Here is a 13,049-nt window from a genome sequence, read left to right as displayed (position 1 = left end):
ATAACCATCACCAACTCACCAGCCACATGGTCAAGCCACCTTGGAAATGGATCCTGCAGCCCCACTCAAGCCTTCAGATGAATGCAGCTCCAACCAAGATCTTGACTATCACCTTATGAGGGATCCTGAGCCAGGACCACCCAGATAAGCCACTAATCTAGAGGAAATGTAAGGAGAAGTATTTATTGTCTCAAGCCATTTTATTTTGGAGTAATGAGTTACACAGTAGTAAACGAATACAGAGTCCTAGTGGCATTGACCCTTGCTTGCCCATCGCTGTAGCCCGCTCTTCACCAGCAACTCTGCCACACTTCCCTAGATCACCTCCAAAGCAGACTACCGGTGCTCAAAATTCATGTCTCAGGGTTTGCTTTTGGGGTCTAAGACATCCCATGTGAGGTAAATATGATTACCATCCTTATATTGGATGAGAAAGAACACGTAGGTGGGAGTTACGCAGGACGCAGTAACAGAATGAGGCTTTCGGAAGCCTAATGCATCACCTCCTGCCTCATCACCGTTGCATCGCTCCCTACCCCGATCCTTTGTGAATTTAAGCCATCTCTCTTCTCTCGCCAAGAACAATAAATTACTTTGCTCATTCACCGTGGACCTAGGCACTCATCATAATCACAAAATTTAAAAACCAATCTGAGCAAATTCAGTAACAAAAGCAGGAACTTTGAGTCACTGAAGTAAGAGTGTATTTGTTTTTCCTAATGATACCTGCACACCGCGGGGAAGAATAATTAGCAAATTAATGGATTGTTCCTCTGTTGACATAAATGCAAAGGCTGGATGTGCGTGCCTCTGCCAACGCGTGGTATGTCTGGGTTCCAGGTTCTGGACTGAAACTGCTGACCGACGCCACTCAGAATTTATTGAAGTTATAAACAATGACCGTGCTGCGTGGGCAAGAAATGATGGAGACGGAGCTTGGATGTGCTGTGCTTTCTGTGTTGATCAAATAAAATGTGCAGCCAACTTCATCTGTCAGATATTTAATCATAATCATTATTGTGCTTCGTGCTAATTAGGCATAAATGGGACATAAATGACTCTTGATCGCACCATTTTATATATCAAACAACAATGTTCACGTTTTCCTTCTCCCTTTGATGGTTTTCCAGTATCCATCTGTACTCGGTGTCATTGCAGTTGGTTTCCGCGGAGTCAGAGATGTAGAGGAGAATACATGTGGGCTTTGGAACCGGGCAAATCACTCAGGATGTAGGATCTTGATCAAGTTACTTTACATCTCTTGGCCTCTGTAAAAATGGAAATGAACCCCTGCAGTAGTATCGCCGTGAGAATTGAATGAGGAACTGAGATGCAATCACTAGCACAGTGTTAGTATGCAGTAGGTGCTTAATAAAGGTCTCCTACTATCTCTTTTATCACACAGTCTCCTACATCAGCATTACTTCCATATACATGACTGCAGGAGGTTCTCATGCATCTCCCCACAAATTACCACTTCCTGCCCTGCACCCCACTCTCAAGGGCACCTGCCCTCAGCCTCTGAGGCACACGGTCCCATGCTAAAATCCCAAACTTATCCGTATTTTAACAAAGAGTCCCCACCCACTATAAGAAAATCACTCTAGTAATCAGGACGAATGGCTTTGAGCTCACAAGTGGAAATAAGCAGGTTTACATTTGACTTAGGAGTAGGACTGTCAACGCTCCAGCAAGCATGAGTTCTAGTTATGGGCAAATGGTGACAGCAATTTCTCTTTCCATTTGATTTGGATATAGCTAGTAAGAGACTGGAAGACACTAAAGGAAATACAATGCTGTAGCCTCCATTTGGTTCATCCAGTGGGAGGCTGGTGGTGTTTGAGAATCAATTCGCGAACACATATAGACAGAATATTTGTACCGACACACTTCACATCCTCCTGGCTGCATGCTCCTCTGGGCTTGCCAGGCACTGTGGAGGCAAAGGGTTTGCCTCTCTGATGTAAAAGATGAGATTTGTGAAAATGATGTCCACTGATGAACACAACAGCTCCAAAGAGCACGAGCAACAGTACTAACCACCACTTATTAAGGGCCTAACATTTGTTTGCATCCAAGTTAACAAATACCTTTTATGCCTCACCTCACCTGATTGTCTGGGAGACTGGGTGGGTATTATTAACTCCATTTTATGGATAAGCACACTGAGACCCAGAGAGGTTAGATGTCATGCCCAAGAGGCCCATGAAGAATGGGCAAAGGAATCAGATCTGGAATCTTAACCTCACATTCTTGTGTCTTATCAGACTCCCTCTACAAATAAATAATTAGCTTGTTTGTTTAAGGGATCAAGGGAAGCTAATTTATAAATTCTCCAGTTAGCTTTTCTTGCCCTATCTTGGTGTTTAGACCCACAAAGCCACACACCCACATCCATACATACAGAGTAGAAATAGTTTAAAAACAGTTGTTTCACGATCTTCGAGAAGAATTTTTTGTCATGAATAGACTGCTTCCCAGGGCCCAGGGTAATTGCAAGTAGTTGTTATTAGGGCTACTGTCCAGTGGTCCAGGGATAAAAGGCTCATTTTTTGTGTGTGTGCAATTGTGGCAACAAACTGTTTCAGTCGATGATGCCTGTAACTTCTGCAGAGGAAGCATTCAGATCTTACCACAAAGAGCAGACCTTCACTGGGTCAGCTATGAAGTAAACTTACAGTCAGTCTGTTTTCTTTTTCAACTTCCCCACCAAAACATAGAGTCTTTTGACCACAAATGTCAGTTTTATCTATGAAGCTCTTGACCTCATCAGAGAAGAATCATTTTCAAGTACGAGAAATGTAAGAATTGCTTTCAAAATAAGCAAGTGAGGCTTGGAGAATAGCAAATCCAAATTGAGCCAGGCACTGGGCCAGGAGCAGGGCCCTTGGCCGGAGGGGCCAACAGAGCAGAGCAGTAGTTCTCACCCTAAGTTGGTCATTAGTGTCCCCTGGAGGCATTTTAAAATTCCAGTCCCAAGGTCTTTATTTATTGAGAATTAATTATTCTCGATTAAATCAGAAACTCTGGGAGTAGAAGCAGGCAGTAATTTTTTAAAGCTCTGCAAGTGATTCCACTGTACAGCTACGGTTGAGCAACTATTCTGGCAGAACCCAGAATGTTCCAAACTTCTTTGAGAATCACTTGAGGTTCTTACTAAAAATAGAGATTCAGGGGTCCTGACCTCTATCCCCCTGAATCAGAACTTCCAGGAGAAGGATTTGAGGATATGTATTTTGAACAAGATCCCAAAGATGCTTAGGATAAGGGAAGTTAGACTAAACCTATTACTATGCTCACAGAATCAACAAGGTGAAAAGGCAAGCTACAAAATGAGAGAAAATATTTGCAAATCATAGATCTGACAAGAGGTTAACCTCCAGAAGATATAAAGATCTCCTCCAACTCAAAAATAAGAAGACAAGTTGTTTTTTAAATGACCAAAGGACTTGACTGGAGACAAAAGCAAAAAGTTTGAGATTACGGTTCCAGATCAGATTCCTTTGCCTATCCTTATGGGCCTCCGGGGCAGGGCATCTAAACTCCCTGGGTCCCCGTTTGCTCATCTGCTACATCCCAGCATCCCCAAGGCCTCAGCAAGACCTCACAGAGAAGCTCCCAGTAGAGCAGCGTCTTGGCAATACTCTCTCTGCCTGGGAAGGCAGTGCCCTGGAGGTACTAGAGGACTAAGTCAGCAATGAGCTCTCTGTAACCACAGTGGGAAAGAAAGCCCAACACTTTGAATCACAGAGTAGCCTGCCAGAAACTCGTTATTTAAACTTGTGAGCTTTCAGGGTGGGCTTGGAATTCGTTGTATGCAGGCAATTGTATGTAGGCAATGTCATGGGGAAACTTGATCAAAAAAAAAAAAAAAAAAGTCCTCCCAGAGCCCCACAGTTGTCACAGGGGTCTTGGAGCCACTAGCAGAGGGGGAAAATAACCAACTCTTCCTTTCCCACCTCACTCCATCACTCAGACCCAGAAGCCTCCCTTTTCTCAAGTCCCATCAAAGATTGGAGAGGTTCTTAGAAAGACAAGAAATTTTGAGGGGTTTCTGATGGGAGAAAAGGTAATTCCAGAACATGAAGAGGAGATTGTGTGAGCTGAAAATCAAAGCTGAGAGAGGTTAACAAAGGATGGGGGGACTCCAAATCGGTAGCCAGAAGTGGCTGAGCCGTGGAAATGGACAGGAGCAAGAAACTACTGTCCAAATCATCCCCATATGGTACATGTGTTCCATTTCTGGGAGCCACTTCCTTATCCCTCATTTGAGAGACAGGTTGAAAAGAAAAGCTGGGGTGGCTATGTGCTTTGGAATTAAAGCAGCATCTGCAGAATTATTAGGTGGACCAAGATGTGCAGAAGCTATCAATCTTGCTGCTTTGGGGAATAATAGATTGCCAAAGGGGTCCAGACAGGCTGCTTTCTCTCCCCTGAGGTCTGGCCATGAGTTCAGCACAATTAGCTAAGTGCTTCTGTGCCAGAGAAGCCTGGGAGCACAAGCAGCTCCCGCCTAAGCACAAGGTGCTCGAGGAAAGAGAGGTTTCAGGAACTCTGAGTTACACCTGACACCCAACAGGGACCAACAGCATCCACTAACATTGTATAAGCAGAAGCCAGGACTAGGGTAGAAATGGGCTGTGCTTTGGACTTTGGAAGTCCGGTGAAGCCTATAAACCCCTTCTCCAAATAACATTTTTAAGGACAGAAAATAAATATGCAGGATTACAGAAAAGCCAATTACATTGAAATACAGCCACCAAAATATTTTTATTAAAAAAAAAACAAATTGGTGATGTAGACATAGAAGTGTATCTTTATTAAACATTAAATAAGCTCTAGTAGTGGGTGTAATCATTTAAGGTTATGGAAGTGATGAATATTTCAAGATATCTGCAACAATAGCTATAGGAGATGAAAATATCTGTAATATCTAGTGGGGACTGTTAATTCTATCAAGAGTTTCCGACATACATTTATCACTGTGCTAAGTTTCGCTTAGATGTTAGTGAAAATAAATAAGTAATGCTTTTTCCACCCAAATTTATAGATCCCTGAATTCTCTCCATGTGCCTTAGAACTTCCGCTGCAAATGGGGATTTAAAATGACAATGATCCTCTGCAGCCAATGAGCATGCTAAAAGAAAGCATGCATTTATCTTTTAAATTTAACTGCACTAGGTACAAATCCCATAGACCCTGGCCTTACGGGTCCTGAAATATGGAAGAAAATGACAGGGAGAGCATCACACAGTGACAGTAACCCCTGTCATCTCTGAATCAATCCAAACTGAGGGCTGTTCACTCTGCCTCCCTGCTGTCTTCATTTCCTGAGCCTGTCTCTATCTGTGTCCCTTTTTGGGGGATTGGAATAGATGGTTAGGAGTCCATGGAGTTCACCAATTGAACTGTGGACAATCCAGGACTTTGAGATGGCTTTTCTCAATGACGTGATCAGATTTGTCTTTCAGGACAGTCGCTCAGCCCCCAAGACTGAGAATATGACTCCAGTCTACCTGTTGTGCTCCGTGCCCGTGGCCAGCACCCTTGGGCAAGTCACCCCCCAACCCCTGGCCTGGATTGTTGCAGTGGCTTTTTAATGGGTCTCCTTCCATTCTTTCTTGCTCCCCTACTGTTATTCTCAAGAAAGCAGGCAGAGCGATCTTCTCAAAAGAATTCTCCATTCCCACCTCTTCCTTAGGATGGTTCAATGGTTTTCCGTATCACTTAAAATAAATTTCAGTCTCTTCACCATCCTGCAGGGGTCAGCAACCTATGGCCTGCTGGCCAAATCCAGCCTGCACCTGCTCTTGTATGGCCTGTAAGCTCAATAATTTATGGAAATTTGTTTCTGTTCTTATTATATAAATACCTACATACAAGTACCTCAGTTTGGCCTCTTGGCCCGCAAAGCCTACACTATTTACTACTTGGCCCTTTCCAGAAACAGTTTGCTAACCTCTGCCAGCCAGGAAACCAGGAACCAGCTTCGGTCATTCAAATGGGAGGAAATTAAGTCAGAGAATCAGCTGTCCAAAGTTGTAAGAGCTCAGGAGACAAAAGGACACAGTCAGGCCATTCAGAGATTAACAACAGCAGGAAGCTGCTACCACCCTGCTAGTGGAGACCAAGGAAGGAAGTGGTGTAGCTAATCAGAGGCATGGAGCTGGAGGAATCCAACAGAGCCGCCGCTGGGGATACCGTTGAGCAAAAGATGCTGGATTCTTACTTCCTCTCGCACCCAAGTTCACGCCAGCACCTCCTATCAGCTAACGCCACCTGGAAAGCTGTTGGCAAGGGGGCCCTGGAAATGCAGTTCCCTGAAATACAAAGCAAAGCAAGAGAAGAGAAGGATGGGAAGTAGATATTAAGGCTAGCAGGCAAATGACCAGCTCCCCTGTAAAGAAGTGAGGGTAACATCTACTCAAATTAGCTATAAGAGCTTAAGATGATTTAGTAAAAGGTGTCCGTATCATGCCTGGAAAAGGTAGCTAATGCTATCAACATCTTTATTACTACTCTGCACTTGGGTTTTCACTACTGAGTCATCCAAGCTGAGCATGAAGGGATGGACAGAAGATGGGACCATAATTGACCTGACTTACCCAGAAGCCGTGAAGAATGGGATGAAATTAGACCACATCTATGGCTCCCCAACACACCATGGAGATGGGCCCAAGAACTTGCTCCAAACCCCCTTCTCCCAGGCAATGAAACCATTTCATACCACCCACTGCAGGCCAGAAGGATGGTGGGATCGGGAGTTTGCTGTTGTAAAATGCACTCAGACATGCTTTGTGCTAGTGGGATTTTTCTTTTCCTAGAAGCGTGGTTATTGTTAGTAGAAATGCATTTCTGTCCATTCATGCACACTTCTTCTTTCCCTCGAACTGTCTGTCGTGCCAGCCTCTAAAACCACAAGCGTAACAGCTTCGTTTTACAGGCTTTCTCTGTTAAATGCCAGCCAATGAAATCAATGATGGGTGTAATAAGATGAAGAATGTGGCCAGTAGGGAAAGTTTTTGCACCTTAAATATCATAAGCGGGGACAAAAAGGTGCACAGACTGAATATACATCACCAGCTCAGGCGGGCCATCCAAGCAGAAACTCTTAAGAACTGGCTATTGGGAAATTGACCACCTCTGGCCACTCGTGGTTCAACTCGACAGTTGAGCACAGAAACTCCAAGCTTAAGATTTTGAAAGTTCCAATTTGGGGTTTACAGAGAAATACATGCCCTCTACTTCGGCCACCTCTGGAGGGTCACATCACTCACATCTTTCCTCTCTCCACTTACGTGTCAAAGTGCAGGCGTGGTGAGGGACATGGCAACAAATAAATGCGTGATTTGTTCTTGCAGTCCATCTACCTCTGATTCTGCTCCTCCTAGACCCATTTCTGGGTTAAACTTTTAAGTATCGCAATCAGCCCTATTTCAGTAAAATCAAAGATTTTAAGTGGAAGTGGCATGAATTCTTTCTACGCAGCTCACATATTGATTCCCAGAGCAGTCCTTTACTGGAATCTCCAAGGGCAACGTTGGACTTGGGATGGGCTGCTGGGGAGCTGAAGGCAGAAGTAAGAATGTTTTTTTATCCTACACTAGAGTTTCCCAAACTTCAATTATTCTCACAAAGTCTTAAAAATTGTCATACCCAAATGCCACCTCTACACTTCTTTACTTAACATCTTGCTTTTAATTACTTCATTTTTATTTAAGTCTATTTTTGAAGGAAACTTAATTTTCATAAACATAAAAGTAGTGCCACTTGCCGTAAATAGAAGGTAACCATGAAAACAAAATGTTGTTATTATGTGGCTCACTGAAGGTCTAGAACCTGAGGCCCACTCTCCGTTACAAAGAAGAAAATCAGCCAGTGGCGGGAATGGCGTTAAAGATACACTGGCACCAAAATAAAGACTTTTCCTTGCCGTGATCAGCAGAATAGAAAGATAGCTGAAAAGGAAGTCATTCTTTTTCCGGGTGATTGTCATTTGTTACCAGGTCCACACATGGCCTAAATCATCCGCATAGTGTGGTACACAGGAACAGCTCCATAATTTGCAGGATCCAGGACAAAATGAAAATGTGCGGCCTTGTTCAAAAATTATTAATAATATTAAGACAACAACAGCAGAGAATTAGAGCAAACACAGGGCCTTCGCAATTAACAGGCCACACTCTCATAAAGCCTTGACGATATGCATGTCATACGTTGTATATTACAGAGAATGCAAACATTCAAGAGAATGAGTTGATATGGATACCCTGTAAGAATCTTTTTTTTTTTTAAGATTTTATTTATTTATTTGAGAGAGAGAATGAGATAGAGAGAGCACGAGCGGGAAGAGGGTCAGAGGGAGAAGCAGACTCCCTGCTGAGCAGGGAGCCGGAGGCGGGACTCGATCCCGGGACTCCAGGATCATGACCTGAGCCGAAGGCAGTTGCTTAACCAACTGAGCCACCCAGGCGCCCCACCCTGTAAGAATCTTGATGTCTGAAAATCCCAAAGGGCAGTCCTGAGGGTCATCAAGGGTGCCTGAGGCAGGAAACAAAGCCAAGGTAAAGCACCCATAAGTCCACATCGTGCTGATGAGAAAAACCACTAGCAAATCAGGTCAGAAGAAAAAATGAGGAATGCGTCTGGAGCCATCCCCCAGAATTGTCTGTGGCTTGCTTTAGAAAACCAGCTCCCTCGTTCTCAGTCAAGGTTAGATGTGAGAAATATAAAAAAGAGAGCAATGGCATGACCTGGTATTTCTGACAGTGCCCCTGCAAGAAACATCCAGTCTGCTTAGAGATACAGCTGATAGGAGGTTTATGAAGGGACAAGGCACAGAGAGGTGTAGGCAGGGACACCAAAAGGGACAATCACACACCAGGACTGACAACAGCAGGAACCTATTACTGCACCTCGACCTGAAGGGGCACAGGGAAGCAGTGTTACTGGAACTTCAAGAGAACTGAACCCAGGAGAGAAGGTGGGCCAAGACCTGAGTGGGAGAAACCTAGTTCCCGCCAAACCACAGCCCAGTAGGGAGGAGGCAGGAAGAATAAATGCACCAGCTTCTTCTCCTCTCAGGACCTCCCATTGGCTGAACCCAACCCAGAACCAGAGGGCAAAAGGTCTTGGAAGATGCAGCAGCAGAAGTCAGCCTCCTAGGGCACAAAGCAGGAAAGACAAGAGGTGAATGATCTAAAGGACAAATGTAAATTAGACAAGCACATCTGGTGACATGTGTGTTTGTGCAGAGGTGTGTCTATATGTGTGCGCACATGTGCACATTTGTGTTTAAAAAGAGTAGCTGATGAGGGAAAGATAGCACCCAGCTTTGGGGCTAGGGCAAACTGGTGAAAGGTGATTCCATTCACCAAACTAGCGAATTCAGAGGGAGGGAGAGTTTGGGGAAGGAGTTAACGCATTCTGTTTTGGTCATCCAAGTTGGGGGGCATGAGCAACACCTAAAGGTAAAAGAAACCAAGACTGCCTCTATAGACTTGGGGGTCATGGATTCGTAGGAGGCATGTAAAGTCAGTGAGAAGAAAATAAGGCCAAGTGGAAAGATTCAGCAACACCAACATGAAAAGGGGATCAGGGGCAAAATGCACTAAAGAAAACAAAAGAGTGGCCAGATGGGCAAGAAGAGACCCAAGAGAGTTTAGCTTTAGGGGATGGGGGTGAGGGCAGTGTAGACCATTTGGCTGGGAATGCATCCGGAGGGAATGAGCCTCTGGTCACTGTACAAAAAGCCCTTATGTGGCATCCTGCCCAGCGTGGCCGTTTGGAAGAAATGACCCCTTTGCCTTGTTCCACCTGTGCCGTGCTGAGTCCAGAGCTGCAGGAGCTGTGGCAGTTCTCCGCTCCTCCCCCACCAAAGGTCCCAGGCTGCCCCGAAGACGGAAGGCTGTGCTTCAACCACCACAATCCCCGACTCAGAGAAAGCCCCTCTGGCTTCCATCCCTTCCCACCACCATTCTGTCTGCCGAAACCAGTGCAGAAAGATTAGCCACGGTGGTGTGTGCTGGGGGAGGAGGAAGTACAAGAAAGAATAAGAGGAGCCAAGTCTCCCTCGGAATCTGTGAGGCAAACCAAGGCCAAGGCTCAAGCCACTTTGGGCTGCTGGTCAGCCTCTCAGGGGGCAGGTAGCAAAGAAGCCAAGCCCCCTCATCAGCCCTGAGGAGATGCCACAGGTCTTCTCCACACAGCAGCCCTGCGTTCCTCCCTGCTCTTCTCTCCAGAGCACGTTCATCTTCACCTGACTTGATGTTGAGCATACAATCATTCATGGAGTCCCCACCCTCACAGCCCAGATGGCTCCAGTGCAGGGGCCACAGCAGGGCCTCGGTCCTACTCCTCATCATGCCCTGAATCTCTTTTCAGGGGAATCCAAGGCTGGGCTGACAATCCTTAAGTGCCTCCTAGAAAAAGCCTCTGACTTTCACCAAAACTGGTGGGTAAAGATTCCTTCCTTCCACTGTTCAACCCTGTTGCCCTAAGAGAAGCTGGTTCCACCGAGAGCCCCCTCAGGAGACTGGCCGACCGAGGCCGCTTCCTCAACCCTGTTTCTCATTTCTTCCTGCCGGCTCTGCCAGTGGCAGCCACCAGGACATATCCTTTCAGTTGACATCTGTGAGGCTCTGGAACCAAAGCTTCTCATCCATGGAGGTGGCCAAGTTCCATGGCTCCTGAGGTTCCTCTGACTCTCTGCCATGTCCTTCTCTGATTGTCTTGGCTGCGTGTGAAGGTTCAAGATGAGATGATCCAGGCAGAAACGACTTGCAACCCCTTCCCTTGAGAAGCAAGCAGTCTTGGGAGAGAGTCGGGGAAGTGCACAATAATTCTGTGAGGAGGTATACAGGGAAGCATAAAAAGAATACAGAGGAGGAAGTCATCAAATCCATCTGGGGACCAGGAGGATTCAGTAGGAGCAGCTATATTTCACGGAGCGCCAACCATCACGCACCAGGCTTTGTGTCAAATACTTACACAGATATTAGCTCCTACGACTCCATGAGGTAGCCAGTCTTCTTGGCTTTATTGTGTAGCCAAGGACACCAAGGCTGACAAAGCTAAGGAACTCACTGAAGGCCACTCGACATGGAGTGAATGAGTTCGGCTGTGCACAGATCTCTCCCACACCACAGCCTGTGTTTATAACCACCACAGTATACAGTAACCGGACCAACATCAGATAATTATTGGGCACAGGACACTGCCTCGGGCATTTAATACACATAGAGAAATCTACCCCATCAGGAAGGTGTTATTTCAATTCCCCTTTCAAAATCTAGACCATCATGACCACAAACGTTTTCCATCAGGTTAGAAGAAAGAGTATGTGAATAACCTCCTAAGGGCTGTTATTAAAGAAATAAGCTTTCTTAGTTTGGGTTCACCCCAGCAGCATACCCTGTGACAAGAATTTGGGTGCAAGCAGTTTTTTCCTAAGGTGATCCCAGGGAGCAGAGGAGGGGGTACAGGGAAAGAGGCAAAATAAGGATCACGACTGGGGTTGCTGTTGCTTTGTGGGCAGCAGGGACTCAGTCCCGTGGGCCTTCCTGGGAGTACAGATTCCTCCCAGAATGAAGTTCCTATAGGAAGGAATGGTGGAACATTCCACAAGACGTCTGTGTGAAGCCAGACACTGTGGGCAGGAAGTGAAAGAGAAAGCCATCTCGGAAGCACCCAGCCCAGTCGCAGGGAAATCAGAGGTGCTGTGATGAGGATGGGAGGCCAGGTCCCAGGTGTGCCTGCCTCTCTGGGAAGGGGAGAGAAGAGGGGACCCTTCAGACACAAAAGGCAACAGAACCAAGCCAGGGGCCCGAGAGACTGCCCTGTGCACGTCTTCCACACACTGGTCACACTTCTCGTCACTCCTCCACTGAGACCCGGCGGCCTCTACCATGCTGGGCTTCCGGCTCTCCCGTAGCAATTACAGAAGTGAACTCTCGGTCGATGAGATAAACTGAAGTGGAACAGTCTGTGATGCTAGAGGCCAAAGGCAGCTTCCCCTTTTTTTCTATCAAAGCATTAAAAAGCAGTCCTCTGCCCATTCAAGGGTATCGCTGGGCTCTCAGCTACTCTCAGCATTTTCTAAGGCCTGTGATACAGAATTGTGGTTGAACGCTTGGGCTGCCTGTGTGTCCTCAGGCAAGTTATTAACCTTTCTGAGCCTTGGTCTGTCTCATTCCTAAAGTAGGGCAAGGACCCCTACCTAGCAGGGAGGGGATTAGATGCTATTCTGGACGTAAGGCATTTAGCACAGTATGTGGCATATAGTGAGCATCTAATCAAGGATGGATGTGCATATTTTAACTTTTTTAAACGGATTCAAATTGATATCAAAGGGGATAGGTGAAGACAGTGATCTATATCATTTAAAGAAAGAGAGTGATATATAATACAGACCGTGCTAGGCTGGCCAGGTGCAAGATTTCAGTTCCCAGCTGGATAATCTTAGGTCTGGTAACCTCTCTGAATCTGGGTCTTGCCATCACTTAATGGAGATAACCATTTCTGCCTGCCATGAAACACTGCTGAGGCCCAGTGGAGATCACAGATGTCAAAATGCTGTGAAAACTTTAATGTAATATTACACGCCTTGTCGTGATTATAATAATGATAAAAATCAAAGCGTCTCCCCCCTCCAGCACGTGCACAAACACTGCAGGGTGGCCTGCTCCTCAGTTGCTAGAACGAGAGCAAGGCATTTCCACCTTAAGGTCAATGCCATTGAAGGGAGGGTGTGATTCATATCCGAGAACCTCTGCAACAGCTGTTCCGGGTGAGCCACTCATACCGTCCGTGTCAAGGACGGGGCTGGTAATTTATTTATGTATGAGGATGACAACCAGGGAAAGCAATTAGGACTCAGGCATCTGTGATCCCTGATAGCTGGAACTGTGGCAGTGGTACCCCACAGAACCCTTAACAACAGTTGCTAACTGCTAACTACCTTCCTTCCACGTTGGCTCCGTTCACTGTCTCTTTATATGCCAAACAAGTCATGTTTGTGCTCCAGTCCCTCATCTGTTCCCTTCCACATG

This window comes from Zalophus californianus, chromosome 1, assembly GCF_009762305.2.
Source record: "Zalophus californianus isolate mZalCal1 chromosome 1, mZalCal1.pri.v2, whole genome shotgun sequence".
NCBI lineage: Eukaryota > Metazoa > Chordata > Mammalia > Carnivora > Otariidae > Zalophus > Zalophus californianus.
The sequence above is the reverse complement of the archived record's forward strand: the minus strand, read 5'-3'. Positions refer to the sequence as shown.